This window comes from Oppia nitens, unplaced genomic scaffold, assembly GCF_028296485.1.
Source record: "Oppia nitens isolate AA-2021 unplaced genomic scaffold, nextdenovo-longstitch-racon4-pilon3 scaffold17_pilon_pilon_pilon, whole genome shotgun sequence".
In the NCBI taxonomy this organism is placed as follows: domain Eukaryota; kingdom Metazoa; phylum Arthropoda; class Arachnida; order Sarcoptiformes; family Oppiidae; genus Oppia; species Oppia nitens.
The window spans coordinates 649,088-665,392 of NW_026533196.1; positions in this window are offsets into that span (position 1 = coordinate 649,088).

Genomic DNA, 16,305 nt, shown 5'->3' on the forward strand with positions numbered 1-16,305 from the left:
TGTATCGTTGACACTGTCATTGATGTCAAATAAAACATTGTTTAACTAAATTTAGTTTAAACATAATTAAAACTAAAAATAATCTGCTTTTGTGATTTAGCTTTTATTCAATTAATACGTGAAAATAATATTTTAACAAAATGTGTCTCATATCAGCCTATTTGCTAATATAGATCTCAAACTTAAGTGATTTTTTTTTATTTATTTAAATCTAATATTTCTTGAAAATCAAATTTACAAATATTAAGACAATACAAAAGTGATGTCAACTAAGAAATGGATATATTTTACTAAAAAATAAGAGATAAACTCTATTTTAAACAAAATGCAGACATTTATTTGATTGCATAATTGAAGTTTTGTATTGCATTTGCACTGTTATCACGATTTTTGACACATTTGTTTTAACATAAGGCTTGAGTGAAATGAAACAAAAATCAATCATTCATTTGCCGTTTGAAACGATTTTTATTGTAAAATCCGAAAATAATGTACAAAATCACAGCTGCAATACATTCATATGAGATATATCTGACATCAAAAATCTACAACAACTTTATTCAATATACAAACTGATGTTTTATTACTTTTTATTACATTAGCAATGATTTATAAATAATTTATTTGAATTTCAGTTTTTATAATCAAAACCAAAAAACCTTCACAAATATACAAATTTTATACAACTATCGCATAGTTTATTGTTTAACAGCATATGGTTTGTCCGATCGCTTATAAGTTTATAATTTTAATATTAATTAATTGTAGAAACTATTTACTATTTTTATCTAATTGTATTGGTTTTTATACCTGTAATAAAAATCAATTTAAGTTAATCACAACTTTAGAAATACGGTATACAGTAATTTTATGTCATGACTAAACACTTAAAGCTAGTTATATAAAAGTTTTTGACATTTTAACATTTTATTCTAATATTTTTAAATTATTATAATTATTAAGATTAAATACTTATTTAAACATTAGTATTCTAATTTATTTATTTAATATTTATTTTTTGATTTAATTACTATTTTTAACATTTTAATAATATTCATTTAGTTTTAAAAAACCAATTTATTAGGTAAATATTATTAATTAAATAATAATTTTATAAATTAAACTTTTACACTAATGCACTTAAATAGATATAATTTATATAAAGGATATAATGTAAAAACTAATATTAATAGCATTATTAAGTTTGCAAATCAATATTAGTTTATATAAATTAATGTAAATTGAATATTAATTTAAAATTGTCTATTAAAATTATTTAATATAATTTTTTAAATTGATATATTATGGTCTAATGCATGAAAATAATTTTTCTATATTATTAGTATTTTGTTTAAAATACTGCGATCGACAGTCATATGCGTCAAAAGCAATAAACATAACCAAAGTTTATATTTTTATGTAAAAATTGTCATAAAATCATTATAATGATTGTCACAAAATGTTTTATTACATTCACAAACAAAAACACATTTAATGACAAAGTATCCTAAGTTTTAATTTATAAACAATTTTCATATTTTTCTAATTTATAACTAGAATATGATTTTGTTTTTAAATAATTAAATTTAATTAATATAATGTTTACTCATAAGAATGAGTTGAATGAAAGGTTAAAATTTATTACTTAAAAGTGTATTTAAAAGTTTAAAACATTTTCAATGTGAAAAGCATGTGTTTAATAATATTATTAATGTATATATAAAATAATAATGTAATTATAAATGAAAACACATAATTAGCTGATAACAGGATTTAATTTATCAACATTTTCTGATAAATGGCTATATTTGGCAATAAAATATGCATTGAATTTACAATTATGTGCAGAAAACTAAACTATTTTATATTATATAATATGTATATTATACTAACAATAATAATTTAACAAAGTCTTAAAATTGTATAATAATTTTATTGTATAAAATCATAATTTAATGTATAAAATAAGTTAATGAAAGAAAAGGAAATTTTATGAGTTGACGACCACATGAAATGTATTTATAACAAGACTATCATTATATAAAAATATTTAAAGACTTGCGGTTATAATGTAAATATCACTTGAATTATATAATATATAATATATCCCAATCTTATGTAGCCTATAGTTATTGAAAACTAAGTTATTAAATATCATATATAAAATTAATGTAATGAATAAATTAAATTGCAGTGCAATAAGTCCAATTGCATTTATTAATCGATTATTTATTTAATGTTTATTATTATTTTTTATTATATAAATAATTTTTTAATGTAAATGTTTTATTTGTTTTATTGCTTTTTGCTTCACAATTATGTCTTAGACCACAATCTTATAAAGAGATATGAATTTAAGTGAAATATATATTTGAATGAATGGCTAATCAATTAAAGTTGAATGCGCTCTCATTTGTGACCACATTTAATGGCGATTATCCTCAAAAATAAGTCATTTATATGAAAAATAGATTAGTTATGGATTTATAGCAAAATGTCGACAAAATGAATGCCATATATAATGGAAATATAGTGTCAGTCATGGGATTCACTGCATTGATGTGATGCCACTGTCGTCCCAAAAGTCTATTGATTTCTAATGTCTGGGCTCTTGTAGTCTCGCATCCCATCATACGTTATATTATCAAAACAGTTACGTATTATATACAGTATATATAAATAAAAAAATATATACTGTTAATATAACTCTAATCTATTTTTATAACTTTACATATGAATATTATATATAATTATGTTTTTTGTTATCTAATTTAACTATGAAAGCCATTTTATGACAGTACAGTGCAATGAAAACAAAATATTTAGTATATAATATCACAAAATTTATTGCATTATAATTTGTTATGCTATAAACAATGTGCTTTGTATTTAAAAACTGCTTTTAATATCTGAAGTCAATTTTTAAAAATATTTTCAAAACAAATAAAGTAATGAAAATAATTATATCGAAAGCAATACTCTATAGATTTGCTTTACGCTTATGTTGTAATACAGTGTATATTATTTGGTAGTTATGTTTGGGATTGAAGGGAGAGAGAGCTTGTTATTCATTAATGCATTTCTATCTCTCATACATCTCATGGCAATTCTGTCTCTTTTTCTCTCAGTTTTGCCATATCTATGCCATATATATAATGTTATATATATGTTATTATATATATTGCATATATTGTACATATGTATGTATKTATGTATGTATGTATGTATGTATGTATGTATGTATGTATGTATGTATGTATGTATGTATGTATGTATGTATGTATGTATGTATGTATGTATGTATGTATGTATGTATGTATGTATGTATGTAGTATGTATGTATGTATGTATGTATGTATGTATGTATGTATGTATGTATGTATGTATGTATGTATGTATATTATAGTATAGTATAGTATAGTATATATAGTTTTATATAGCTATTGGCAATAAGTTAGAGCACCAACTTATACACGAGAGACTCGATTGAATAGAATAACTGAATAACCAATTCATAGTATTTTTCAAATAAAGTGAATATAATATTCAGCGAACATATCATATAATACTAAACTTACTTAACATATGATATCATAAACTAAGGATAAACTGTACGTTATTATAGAATCTCATTTCAAATGTCTTTTATATTTATATGACATTTGAATAACACTTCTGTCATTGAAATTAAAGAAGAGACGGACAGATAGTAAGAGAGAGAAAGAAAGAAAGAAAGAAAGAAAGAAAGAGAGAGAGAGAGAGAGAGATGATTGCTAGTGAATGACATAAACTATTGCTTATATGTAATATATTGATATATATAAATAACTCATAAATGGTTCATTATTTGCTAACTTAATATATTATATAAGGAAAATGTGATTTTGTCAATTTATCAATTGATAGGTAATTGATAAGATAAATATAAAGATTAAATATAAAGTATATAATTATATTAAGGTGTTTTTGATAGTGACTTAAGTCTTCAATGTATGGATTTGTCTGATCATATGAGTAGCTAATGAGTGAACAAAGTTTATATAATAAATGAATTCGTGATTTTTATTATATGTGCAAACATGCCATGCAATCAACAAATTCATTACTATAGTCAAGAAACACCAGTTTCTCTCTTAAATGAAATTAGTCAACACATGTTAGAAATAAATAGTTGAAAACCAGAATCAATACTTTCTCTCTCTCTCTTTCTTTCTTCAGTATAATTATTGTATAGATTGAAAAGAAAGAAAGAAAGAGAGAGAGAGAGAGAGAGAGAGAAAAAGAGAAAGAAAGAGAGAAAGAAAGAGAGAAAGAAAGAGAGAAAGAAAGAGAGAAAGAAAGAGAGAAAGAAAGAGAGAAAGAAAGAGAGAAAGATCTAATATAGATATAACGCATACTTATATAAAAATGTGCGAAAATTCAATTTAAATAAGGAGTGTCTCTAATCTATAACAACATAAACCTCTAAAAGGTTTTTCATAATATAAATATATGAAAAATATATAAATAAAACTTGAAATCGATTATCTTTGAGTCATAAATGGATGTTATAATTAATGACTCAAATAATAATTATAATCACATTTAAAGCAAAGTTTGATTCATTCACAAACCATTTTAATTTACTCATAACTCATATACAATATATAAGAACCTATAAATTTATAATATTTTTTATTATTATATATTATTAATATAAAAATATATTAAATAAATTACATTCAGTAACTGCAAAAATTTTAACTTGTATTGTATAATTTATACATATTTATTTATAAGTAATTTAATTTTCATAATAATTTAGTTTATTGTTATTATTAAATCAATATAATTATATAAAACAAAGAATTTTTATCATTATTAATAGTAATGATATATATTATTATTTCATTTTTTCTTAAATATTGATTTTGTATTATTAAACTATTTATATAAATGAAATTATGAACAAATTCTTAAATAGACAAAAAACAGTAAACAATGAAATCGATATTCACTAATGTATTAATGATTAACATTTCAATGATTTTATTTTTAAATTAATTGATATTTCTATTTATTATTTAATGCATTAAATTTAATATGTTTATAGTACAGTATATAAGGTATTATACAGTAAGTATACACTGTAATATATATACTGTATATATAATTTATATACTGAATATTATGCACACAATTTTTATTTTCTTATTATTTAAAAAATAAGAAAAATATTAATTATAATTTTATACTAATTGTTTTAAATCATATGTTAATTTAATTTGCTATTTCAGTCATAACTCAAAACAAATTTATAGATAGCGAGCGTTCAAATCGAATGAACACAGAATTGATTAATCTTTTATAAAGTTTTATAACAACACCTGTTTGTTGAATGAAAAAATGCCTGTAATCTAGTAATGAATGTATTATTACTATATAAAAGTGTGAACTAAGTAATCAAACGAGTTTTATTACCTCAAAATATATTACCTTTTTTAACAAAGAGAAAGCAAAGAGAGAGAGAGAGAGAGAGAGAGAGAGAGAGAGAGAGAGAGATACAGTACCTGTTAAAGAGTATTAATAATTTAAATAAAAAGTAACTATTTTTCTTGATTTTCTACTAAAACGTTTACAATAGGAGTTTGGAATCAACATTATTTGACTGAATAAGAAACGACTGTTTAATATATGTTTTAGAGAAATGGGTGGAGAAATGTTAGTCAAGCAAAACACCAAAAATTAAGACACATTGGACTCAAATAAAGAGCATATTATATACAATGCAATGGAGATTGCGATTAATGAATAGATGCCAACACCTACTCATCACTATTTGAGTGATACAAACATTTTTTGCAAATATTTTTCAATTGCCAAATAAAATAGCATTCATTTAGAGTTAACTTTATTTCTAATAAATAGTTATCAAAAATAAGCTATTTTTGGAAACGCCTGACACAGTGGGCTTTCAATTGAAATCTACCGGAGCTAACAGATAGCTAATAGAGTTAACAGAGAATGAGCCAACACATTGAACAGCATTTAGAGGTAACAGAGCTATTGCTAACGTTGCTAACAGTACTACCAGTACTAACGGTGGCAATTATTATTTTTGACAGATGGATATAAATTATGGATTTGTGTCCCTTTTTTATTATATATATATATATATATATATATTTGTATGTTTGAGAAATAGTAAATGTTGTTTGAATCCATGGTTAATATCGATACCAATTGTTAGGATGTGAACCAAATTAGCTGTCAATTGAAATTCTGTCGCTTTCCTGTTGTGTTGTTTTGTTTGATTGCATGATATGTCAGCTATTTATTGATTAATAGACAGTTGAAAGAAATTTACTGTAGTTTTTAATAGCTAAAGGCTATGAAATTATTAAAACAACGAATTCATCAATAATTTGCACAAACAGTCGCCTCTTTTATTATAACTTAAGCTTATTATCAAATTTGTATGTTTTTATTAAATCAATTGTATCTAATTTTTATGTGATAATATATTTTTATCATTAAATTATTTATTTCTATAGTTTTAATTACAAATGCACGAAAAAATTGTATAATAATCTTATATAAAAAATTTACAAAGTATTACTATTCAAAATTCATAGCCTCACTCATAAAAACAAAATATTTATTGTATAGAAATCAAGTATTATATTATATTTTTATATAAAATATACATTTTCTATGTTTAGTAATATAAATACATTGAAAAGAGGATTTGATATGCAATTACATCGACACTAAACTTTTAGTAAACTTAAGCCTATTTTGAAAGCAATTTCCTTTGTTTTTATGCTAATCTTTCACGTAATACAAAGTAAACGCTTTTCTCGTAATGCCTTTTAACAGCAAAATCATACAATATTTGACACATGAATACAGTATACATCTATTGTTAGAAGACAACAAAAAATATATAATTAATTTTCATAAAATTTGTAACACCATTACTACGTGTTGTAAAAATAATGGACAAAAAACATTCATGAAATTGACTTTAAATTTATATATAAAAAGAGAGACACATTAGCGGAGAGTGTGTCTCACATATTGTTAAGAGTAGACATTTATTTAGTTTATCAGTTGAGAGCATCAAATGACACAATGAATTGAAAGCCTAAGCATATATATATATATATATATTAAGTACATATATATTACAGGGGATGGTATGGATGGGATGGGATGTTGGGGTCGTCTACGAGGAATTGTTTGTCTCTTTCGTTATCATATATGATGATAATGGAAGTGATAGTGATTGTCGGGTCGGGCGTAACGCGTGTCAACCATTGTTAATGGCATGCATTTAGTGTACGATTAGTTGCGATTTCTTTTCAAACGACACGTGCGGACGACGCGCGCTCTATATTAAGCATTTGATTCATAGACTATAACTAAAACAGAGATACTATCTGACTGTACACTATATAAATTTAATGCAATGCTTACAAAATCTTAGATAAGCATTGAAAAAATATGAACTATTTTTGGTCGACTAATAAAATGATTTCTATTATGTTTGTATATATACTGTTATATGGTATGAAATGGTATGCAATATAATAATAATAATAATAATAATAATAGAATTGAAGCGATAGTTATAATGTAGTGTTTGATGTGTTAGACAATCACAGAATTATTGATTGAAGGCGTGATTCTCATTGAATGTCAGCCAAACACTAATTCCCTTCGGCTCTCAAGTAATGCTGTAATGCATTGCAAATCCATAACTGATATGTAAGTCCTCACTGACGCAACTGATTGACGATTGAGGCACACATTGCCATCCCTTTCCTTAACGACACCGAAAATTAATAGCAGAATTTGTTTTGGTCTTTAATAATACTGTATAAAAGTGGTACAAAAACCAATTGCTTTAGACGTGGAAGCGAGTCATGTATTTCCTGTGAACCAACACTAAGATAACAGTTAGCCTGAAGAGCAAAACTGGACTCAACTTTACTTTCACTCCATTACCACATCTCTGTGTCAATGAGTACAACATTTGTGCAATTGTTCACTAGTTTTCATTTGAGTCTAATATTGATGACAATCTATAACTGTAGATATTATTTACTCTGTATTGGACTCAATCCACTATTTTTATCAAAAATTGTTCTCAATTTTCGATATAACAAAAGATATTGAATATTACGAAATATACAGTTTATATATAACTGATATTATATTGTAATAAACTATAATGTTATAATAAATGAATCAACTAAAATTATTAATATTGTTTTTTAAGTTAATATTGTTAATAAAATAATATTTATAATTAATAAAAAATTAAATAATAATTTTGGTGGAAATAAATTTAAAACATTTAATTTATTGTTTGGACTAAAATTAACAAATTATAACGATTTTTATTAAAATTTTATGTATAATCAGAAAATATGTTATTTAATAAAATGTAAGATAATTGAGCGCAAAGTAAGAAATGTTTATAGTTTTAATGTGTTTATAGATAAACACTTCATATATTTTCTCACCAGAAAATCATTAGTGTTAACATAAATATATTTTATTTGTTTTAAATTTTAAATGAGTTGAAATACAAACAACAATTTAGATAATATATAATTTCATGGCTTATAACTTGTGTTGCATTCAGATATGATAAATAAAATCTGATTTTAAAATTTCCATATATTTACTCCTTTTATATTAAAGTGAGAGATGCGGACCATCACTACCAGTGCCTTCAGCACCATAAGCACCATAAGCACCGTTAGACCTATTTTTAAGGACTGTAACGGCGAGAACTTTGTTCATCGTATTAAATCTGATGTCTTGTAACACAAAACTCAATGAATGGCCCAAATAATAGCTGTTCATCAAAATTAATGCATTTCCACGCGTTGTGGGACTCTATGTCTAGTATTGCTGGCAGTGATCATAACCAGAGTATAAAGTGTTGCTCATATCATACATACAGTACAGTACTATACAGTGTATACTAGTATACACTACCAGCTCTTATACTATACTAGTATAAAGTATGACTGGTAATGAACAGCTGAATCACAAGCAATGCTTATTGAAGTCCATTGGGACGACTACTGCATAATATGGGAAAAATATTAATAGTAAAATAGTAGGGCTTTCCTATCATTTTATATTCTTTTGGCTATTTCTTGTTATAGTTTATAGAGGACAACCATCTATGGGTATAGCATATCGAAGCCAATGCCATAAAAATGAATGTAATATGAATTTACCGCATCTTTTATGTATTTTATGAAAACAGTTGTGAATATAAATGACAAACAAATAGATTGCAAATATTGTCGCATCATTTGTGACACAACTATATTACTAAAACATATAACACATCATATTTTTGTATAACATATACAACATAATAGATTTCTTATATAATATTCAATGTTTTATATGATAACTTAAAAGCTTTTATTGATCTCATAAAAAATGTTTGCAAACAAATTAATTCAATTACTGTCTTATGTGGAGCTCTTATAATATTAATTCATTATTTAATGAATATTAAATATTATATTTTAAAATTAATGATAAAATTTTAATCAAAATTCTGTAAGTAAAAAATAAAAAACTAATAACTAATTAACGAATAAATATTTTCTAAATCATTTAATTAAAAAATCAAATTATGATTTTTTTAGATTAAAATCATTGAAATTAAACTCATTTTATTAATTAAGATATAGAATAATAATAGTAGTTTGAATAAATAAATGCCAACACAAATCAGTGCTTATATTAAATATGCGATAATGAAAGTCAGTTTTGATTTAAAATTTGAAGCCCAAAGGGTTGAGACTAACTATAAAGGAGTTACGAAATTTAGTAATCAATATTAAATGTAATTTTCAACATTAATCTACGGCTATATAATGTATATTTGTCTGTCTATGATAAAGCTTATCATTTTTTCAAAGAGGAATGTATATTTTAGTTGTTATATACAGTATATATATGTATATATCGATTTAATATTAGACTAGTGTTATGAAATATACAGTACATATAGTATGATAATGTATTAATAGTGATAATATTTAATAGAGCCATCACCTGTGAAAAATGGCAAGTCTTTCAACTAATTAATTGTTGAGATATATATTAATTACTTTATGCCGAGAAAAATGCTCATCTCTTGACAACTGGTGCTTCATTTGTTTGTGGGCTCACATATTATATGATATATAGCTATCGATTTTTCATACAATTCAATACAAAGCACAAGCATTGCATGTAATGCAAACACAAAATGAAAAAACAGTTTTAATTAACACTATTTTTTGAAAGCAAAAAAGTTTGCTTTTTAAGATGTTTTTCGTGAGTTTACACACGCCATACCCATCGACACAAACAACTAGACACCGGCACATATTGGCCACAGTAGGACTGGTATGTGTGTGTGTGTGTATGTGTGCACCGGCACTCACAGTTCATCATCCAATATGACAGAGACAGAGCTATTTTTCTCACAACACTTATTTGTAGCATTTTATAGCACTTCTCACCAGTTATTTCAGTTGATTATAACTTAATATATTTTAGTCCCCAAAAACATCAAACTATATCCGCCCAATACCTGTCAGTCCCTAAACTATTTATCAGTCGCTTTACACTAACTTTGCGTTTAGTTCATAACATTCAATGTATTGAATACTATATAAAAAAGAAATAAATTATAACAAAATTGTCAAAAACACAAAATATATAAAACTTTAACAAATTAATACTTGTATATTATAATAACCTTTTCTACACTTTCAATGTTAACAAAAAAATAAGTTAAACTTTTGTTGGTAAAGCCCTAAACATATCACACAAACTATTTATGTTTGGTTTATACCGTATTTTAAGTTAATTTATATATTACAGTGTTTGTCGAGCAGATGTGCACTCAATATTGTATTAATGCAATGCTTTATAATGTGTTGTTTAGTATATAAAAACATCAAATACTGAATATTCATTATATTCAATGTATTTAAAGATCACAAATTGCAACACCGGGTGTGATATGTTTTATTTTTAAAAAAGTGATGGCAAGTATGCAAAGAAAAACAAATTAAAAAATAATATCAGACTATATTATAATTTATAAATTTGTAAAGATTACACATAATTTGTGATATAAATGACTAAATTAGTCAATAGTAAGGCTTATAATAAATTTGATAGTAGAAGTCATATGAAGAATGGTTTGCAGGGGTGCTCTTTTATGGTTAAGTTGCGGCACCGGTATCTATGATGCAAACCAACTGAGAGCTACAATAAAGTATACTACGATATGTTTAACTATCCATTGACTGCATTACTAATAAAATAGTGATTTCTATTCATTCATATATATCAATCTCTAAACACAAAATTCATTAATTGTTAGACCATTTCTGACACCGAATCGCATATAAAATGCATGAAATATATGAATATGAGATAAGGGCTAACATTATATTAGTTGCAGTCAATGAAGTGAAGCCAAATGAAGGGCACATACAGCACATGTGTCGACGTCTGGGACCGGGACTACTCTCCCGACGCATATTTACCCGATTCCCTGTCATATAAATTACTCTCAAAAAATTATATTGTGTTTGATTCTAAAACAAATGTTTCACCAATTTTTTTGTCACCAATTATTAATAAACATTAAACAAAATGTATGTAATATTTGCTTTATTTATTAATTAAATATATTTATTTATTTATAATTATATTAATATTAAAAATAACATTAGTTTTATAACATATACAGTACTAATAGAATCATTAATAAAATGAATTTTAAATTATAATAATTTTAAATCAAGAATAAAATTATATATAATTTATTTTCTTTCAAATCTATTAAAATTCTTTTTTGTTTTTATTTCAGTGAATTTCATTATCACAGACTTATTGTGTATTCAATGCATATAAAAATTAAATCAATACTTAAACATAAAATTAGACTAAATTTGATATTCACTTCACTTAATATTTATGTGCATTATTTGACTCATTAATTCAGTGGAAGCTTTCAAATAATAAATATGAAGATTTGCTATTTATTCAGACAGTGAAATGTCTCTCACTTTCAATAACCCCTTTCCTCAGCTTAGTGTCTCATAGCGTATGGTCTGTCCTTTAACCGGCTATCCCTCTCCAGGTGGCCACAACTCATAACAGATTTATTAGGTGTTCACAAATGGACTCAAGAGAGGAGTCAACTATTTTTTTAGTGCAAATGATTAAAGCATAAAATAAATTAAGCGCTTCTTTAAGTCAAATATTAAGTATAAGAATTCATTAGATGTTTAAGTCATAAGTAAATGCATTAAGTGTTGAATGAATGGTATTCAGTAAAACATTTGATGAGTGTTTGAGCTGTTAATCACTTTAGTGCACGTTTTGCTGTTAATCATAATTATGCATATATTTCCGTCCATTGATTATACAGCCGGTGCCTAAATAAAACATGTCGTACGGGTAGAGCACACACACACACACACACACACACACACACACACACACACACACACATAGACTGATAGCATAGGCACCCAACCAACCAGAATGACGACAACAAAATTATAAAAATTATGTAAAAGCAATAAAAGCTTGTTTTATATTATAATGAATTGGATTAACAACAAACTGTTAAGCAATCAGTTTTTCTCTGTTAACTAATGAACAGTCAATAATAATCTTAACTTTCAGTAATGAATTTAACATTTTTCTAATATCATAACTTATTGTATAATAAAATCATTGAATTTCTATTTTCTATTCATAGAAATACATAAATTGAACACATTTTTGGCGTTAAACTAATGAAAAGTTTATAACGAAGTGGTTATGAAATGTTTTTGTCCATAAATAAAGCGGAATCTCAAAGACAAACAAAAATAAATGATTTTTTATATCATATATATTACTTAGTTATTCTTATATTGAGCCCAACAAAACATAACCAATTTTTTCTGGGAATTTGCTATCATATATAAGCGCCGGTATATAAGATTCTCTGACCCGACATATAGAGTGAGTTATGTTTGACTTACAATTCTTTTAGTTTAAATAAAATCACTTAAATTTCACTCACGTTTTGCAAAAAAATATTTTGTGATATGTGTTTATTATGCAAAAGCAATGAAAAAAATACTTTATCATAAATTGATTGTTTTGTCTCTAAATCAGTGTTGATTCAACATAAAGATTAAGGATTCATAAAAATAACTTTTAGCGCAACAAAAATCCAATTTTGTTGGTTTCGCTCAGATTTAGGGTATTATTGTTTAAAAACAATGATTTGTTAAGGATTTGCTCCGAGAAGTTCACATCTCATCATATGTTTTATGTGTTTGTGTTATGCTTTTACTATAAACTATACTAAACTATAGTTATACTGCTATTATATGTGAGTGTTTATACATTTAATGTGATACAAGTAATGCCGATATTGTTTTGCAGTCATTTGACATCGCCTTCATTTCAAAGCTTTTGCTCATAGGATTAGTGTTAAGGTGTAGTGAAACGGCAGGAATTTCTACCTAATCCTCTGTCGATGTAACCAACCCTACATTCACTGTATGTGTAATGCATTTAGTATTTCTCATAGAAATAGTCGGATTAGGACACCTCTGCCATCACAATACAACAATACATACCCTATTCATTGCATAGACTTATTTAACGACAAACCAAAAACAGTATAATCTTTCGCTCATATAATAGGAAAGCAATCATTAAAATTTGATAGATTTTGATAGGATTTCAATGATTGAGTGAACTAAATGGTGCTATGATTTGAGTGCTCCGGCACTCTAAGGCACACCAGGAGCTAACATAACAGCACTACTGTAATACTGTATTCAATATAAGCTAACACTAAAAAGCCAACATCAGCTCAGCCCTATTGATTCCCACTCAGCATCACTTAATATAGGGCTCATCTCTCTTGTGATAACATAACATAACATGTATTTATAAAAAAAAATATTTGCAAAAAAATGTATTTTCAAAATTGCATTATTATATGATTTATTTATTAACATTTGATGTATTCGTCCAATAAATAGCTTTAATCTAAACGTATGTCTTATCTAAATACAGATATAATTTGTGCGCCGACTCTACATCTCATCATTTGATTCACACATTTTCCTATTTATTATTATACTATTTATAAATATTAAATTCAATTCAATATAACAGGAAATACAAAATTTATTATTTCATGTAATTCTAATCAAATAAAACAATTTTAGAAACCTTTTAATTTGTTGCGATCACAAAAAATAATAAATTTAATCTATAGTTATAGATAGTCTATATATTATTTATAATCTCAAAATATAATTGTTTGAAATAAATTAAATAATAATAATAAATAACTTTTGTTTTAATATTAAGCAATAGTTAGGATTTATAAAGAAAGAAAAAATAAAACTATTTTATTGATTTTATCTTTTATTTGCTCCAAAAAAATAGTGATTATTTATGATTAAGTAAATATACTTCAATGAATAAGTTATAATTTTATTGTTTTCAAAATTACTTTAAGGCATTTTAAGGGCACTTAATGTTAAATCGTGAAATTCATTAAAATTTGTATCCATGTGTCAATAATTTCGATCAAGTTTTATGTTTAATTAATAATTATTAGTAATTTTATAAATTATTTTATTAATAGTTTAATAATTTTAAAAAATTTTGACATTTTTTGTAATATAAAACAACATTAAATCATTAAAAGTTTATAACAGGTTTTATTATATTATGAAACATATATATCAGGCAATTCAATGGTTAACTGATTAGATAAATATAAGTTTAATACTTTTTATTTAGTCAATTAATAAATACAGTATTTATTATATAGTAATTTTTAAAATAAAGTTTAATAAGAAATATTGAAACTTTTAGTATAATTAGTTTGTAATCAATTTAAAAGTAATAAGTTTTATAATAAATGAAGCATTAAATACATTTCACTTTTAAATCTATTAAATTAATTATAAGTTTAGTGAATTTTGTTATATTAATGTAAATAAAATTTATTTATTTTTATGTAAATTGATTTGTAATTAATTCATTAGAAATAAGTTATTTGATTTGCTATAAGTAATGACAGTGTGTATTAAAGTGCTTACATGTAATGCATAAAAATCTATATAAAGGCATTCATTCATTGATGGCTGGGTTTGTCAAATAAAAAAAGAAAACCCGAATTTTGGCTCTATTTTAATCCCTGAGCGAAATAAGTAGGCGTCGAGAGTCGAGATTTTGATTAGTTTGGCCTCTGATGTATGGAAACGTCAAAAGTGATGTCCGATGGACCAGAAATATGATGTAAAGCTCTGGTGACGGCAACATGTGTCTAAGTCTCCGTATCGGTGCTCTCTCTCTCTCTCTCTCTCTCTCTCTATCTCTCTCTCTATCTCTCTCTCTCTCTATCTCTCTCTCTCACACACAGCCTCCCTGTGCCGGTACCGGTTCACTCAAATTAAAATTCGTATACAATTTACTTCTACTGTAATATAGCGGCAATTGATGCAAACAAATGAATGACTTTTTCAATGATGATGAGCTGTAAAAATAAAATCCTTATTATTTATTTTTATCCAATTTAATTAAAATGTGAAACGAGTGAAAAATAATATGGCATACGATGAGCCCTTGAGAATCCCATTTCTATTACTAAATAATAATCATCACTGAAATAAAGCAAATAAATAATAACACATTTGATTGAATCATATATTTAAGTAAATGATTTGTTGGCAAAATTGTTTCTAAATAATAAAACTGAATAACTACTACAGTAGATATCTTAGACCTATTTTAGTGGTAACATCACTTATAATAAAAGTAGACATACCATTCAGTAAATACAAAACAAATTAAATCAAATCAATCAAACTAAACAATGTTTTGTTGGCAATCAAAACATATGTAACGCTATTGACTAAGTATTGAATAGATTTAGTCACCAGAATTAGCTTCACTTTTATGGTCATAACATTTTTAGCCGATTCTTACAATAATAACAATAGTAGTGTTTATTAGCTATATATTTATGTTGAAAACAGTTATGTGTTTTCACATAAAAAGAGAAATTCATCGAAAATTTAGCGTTGAATTAGTTTTTTTGTTGACTTGAAGACAATGAATGGCAACCAAAAGGCAAGTGAAGACAATGACAACCATTGGAAACGTGCATAAAATTGGCCACAAAATAGTGTGCATTGAATGAGACCACCAATTACTAGAAGATTCCTAAAATAAATGCATCGATCCATCATTGCT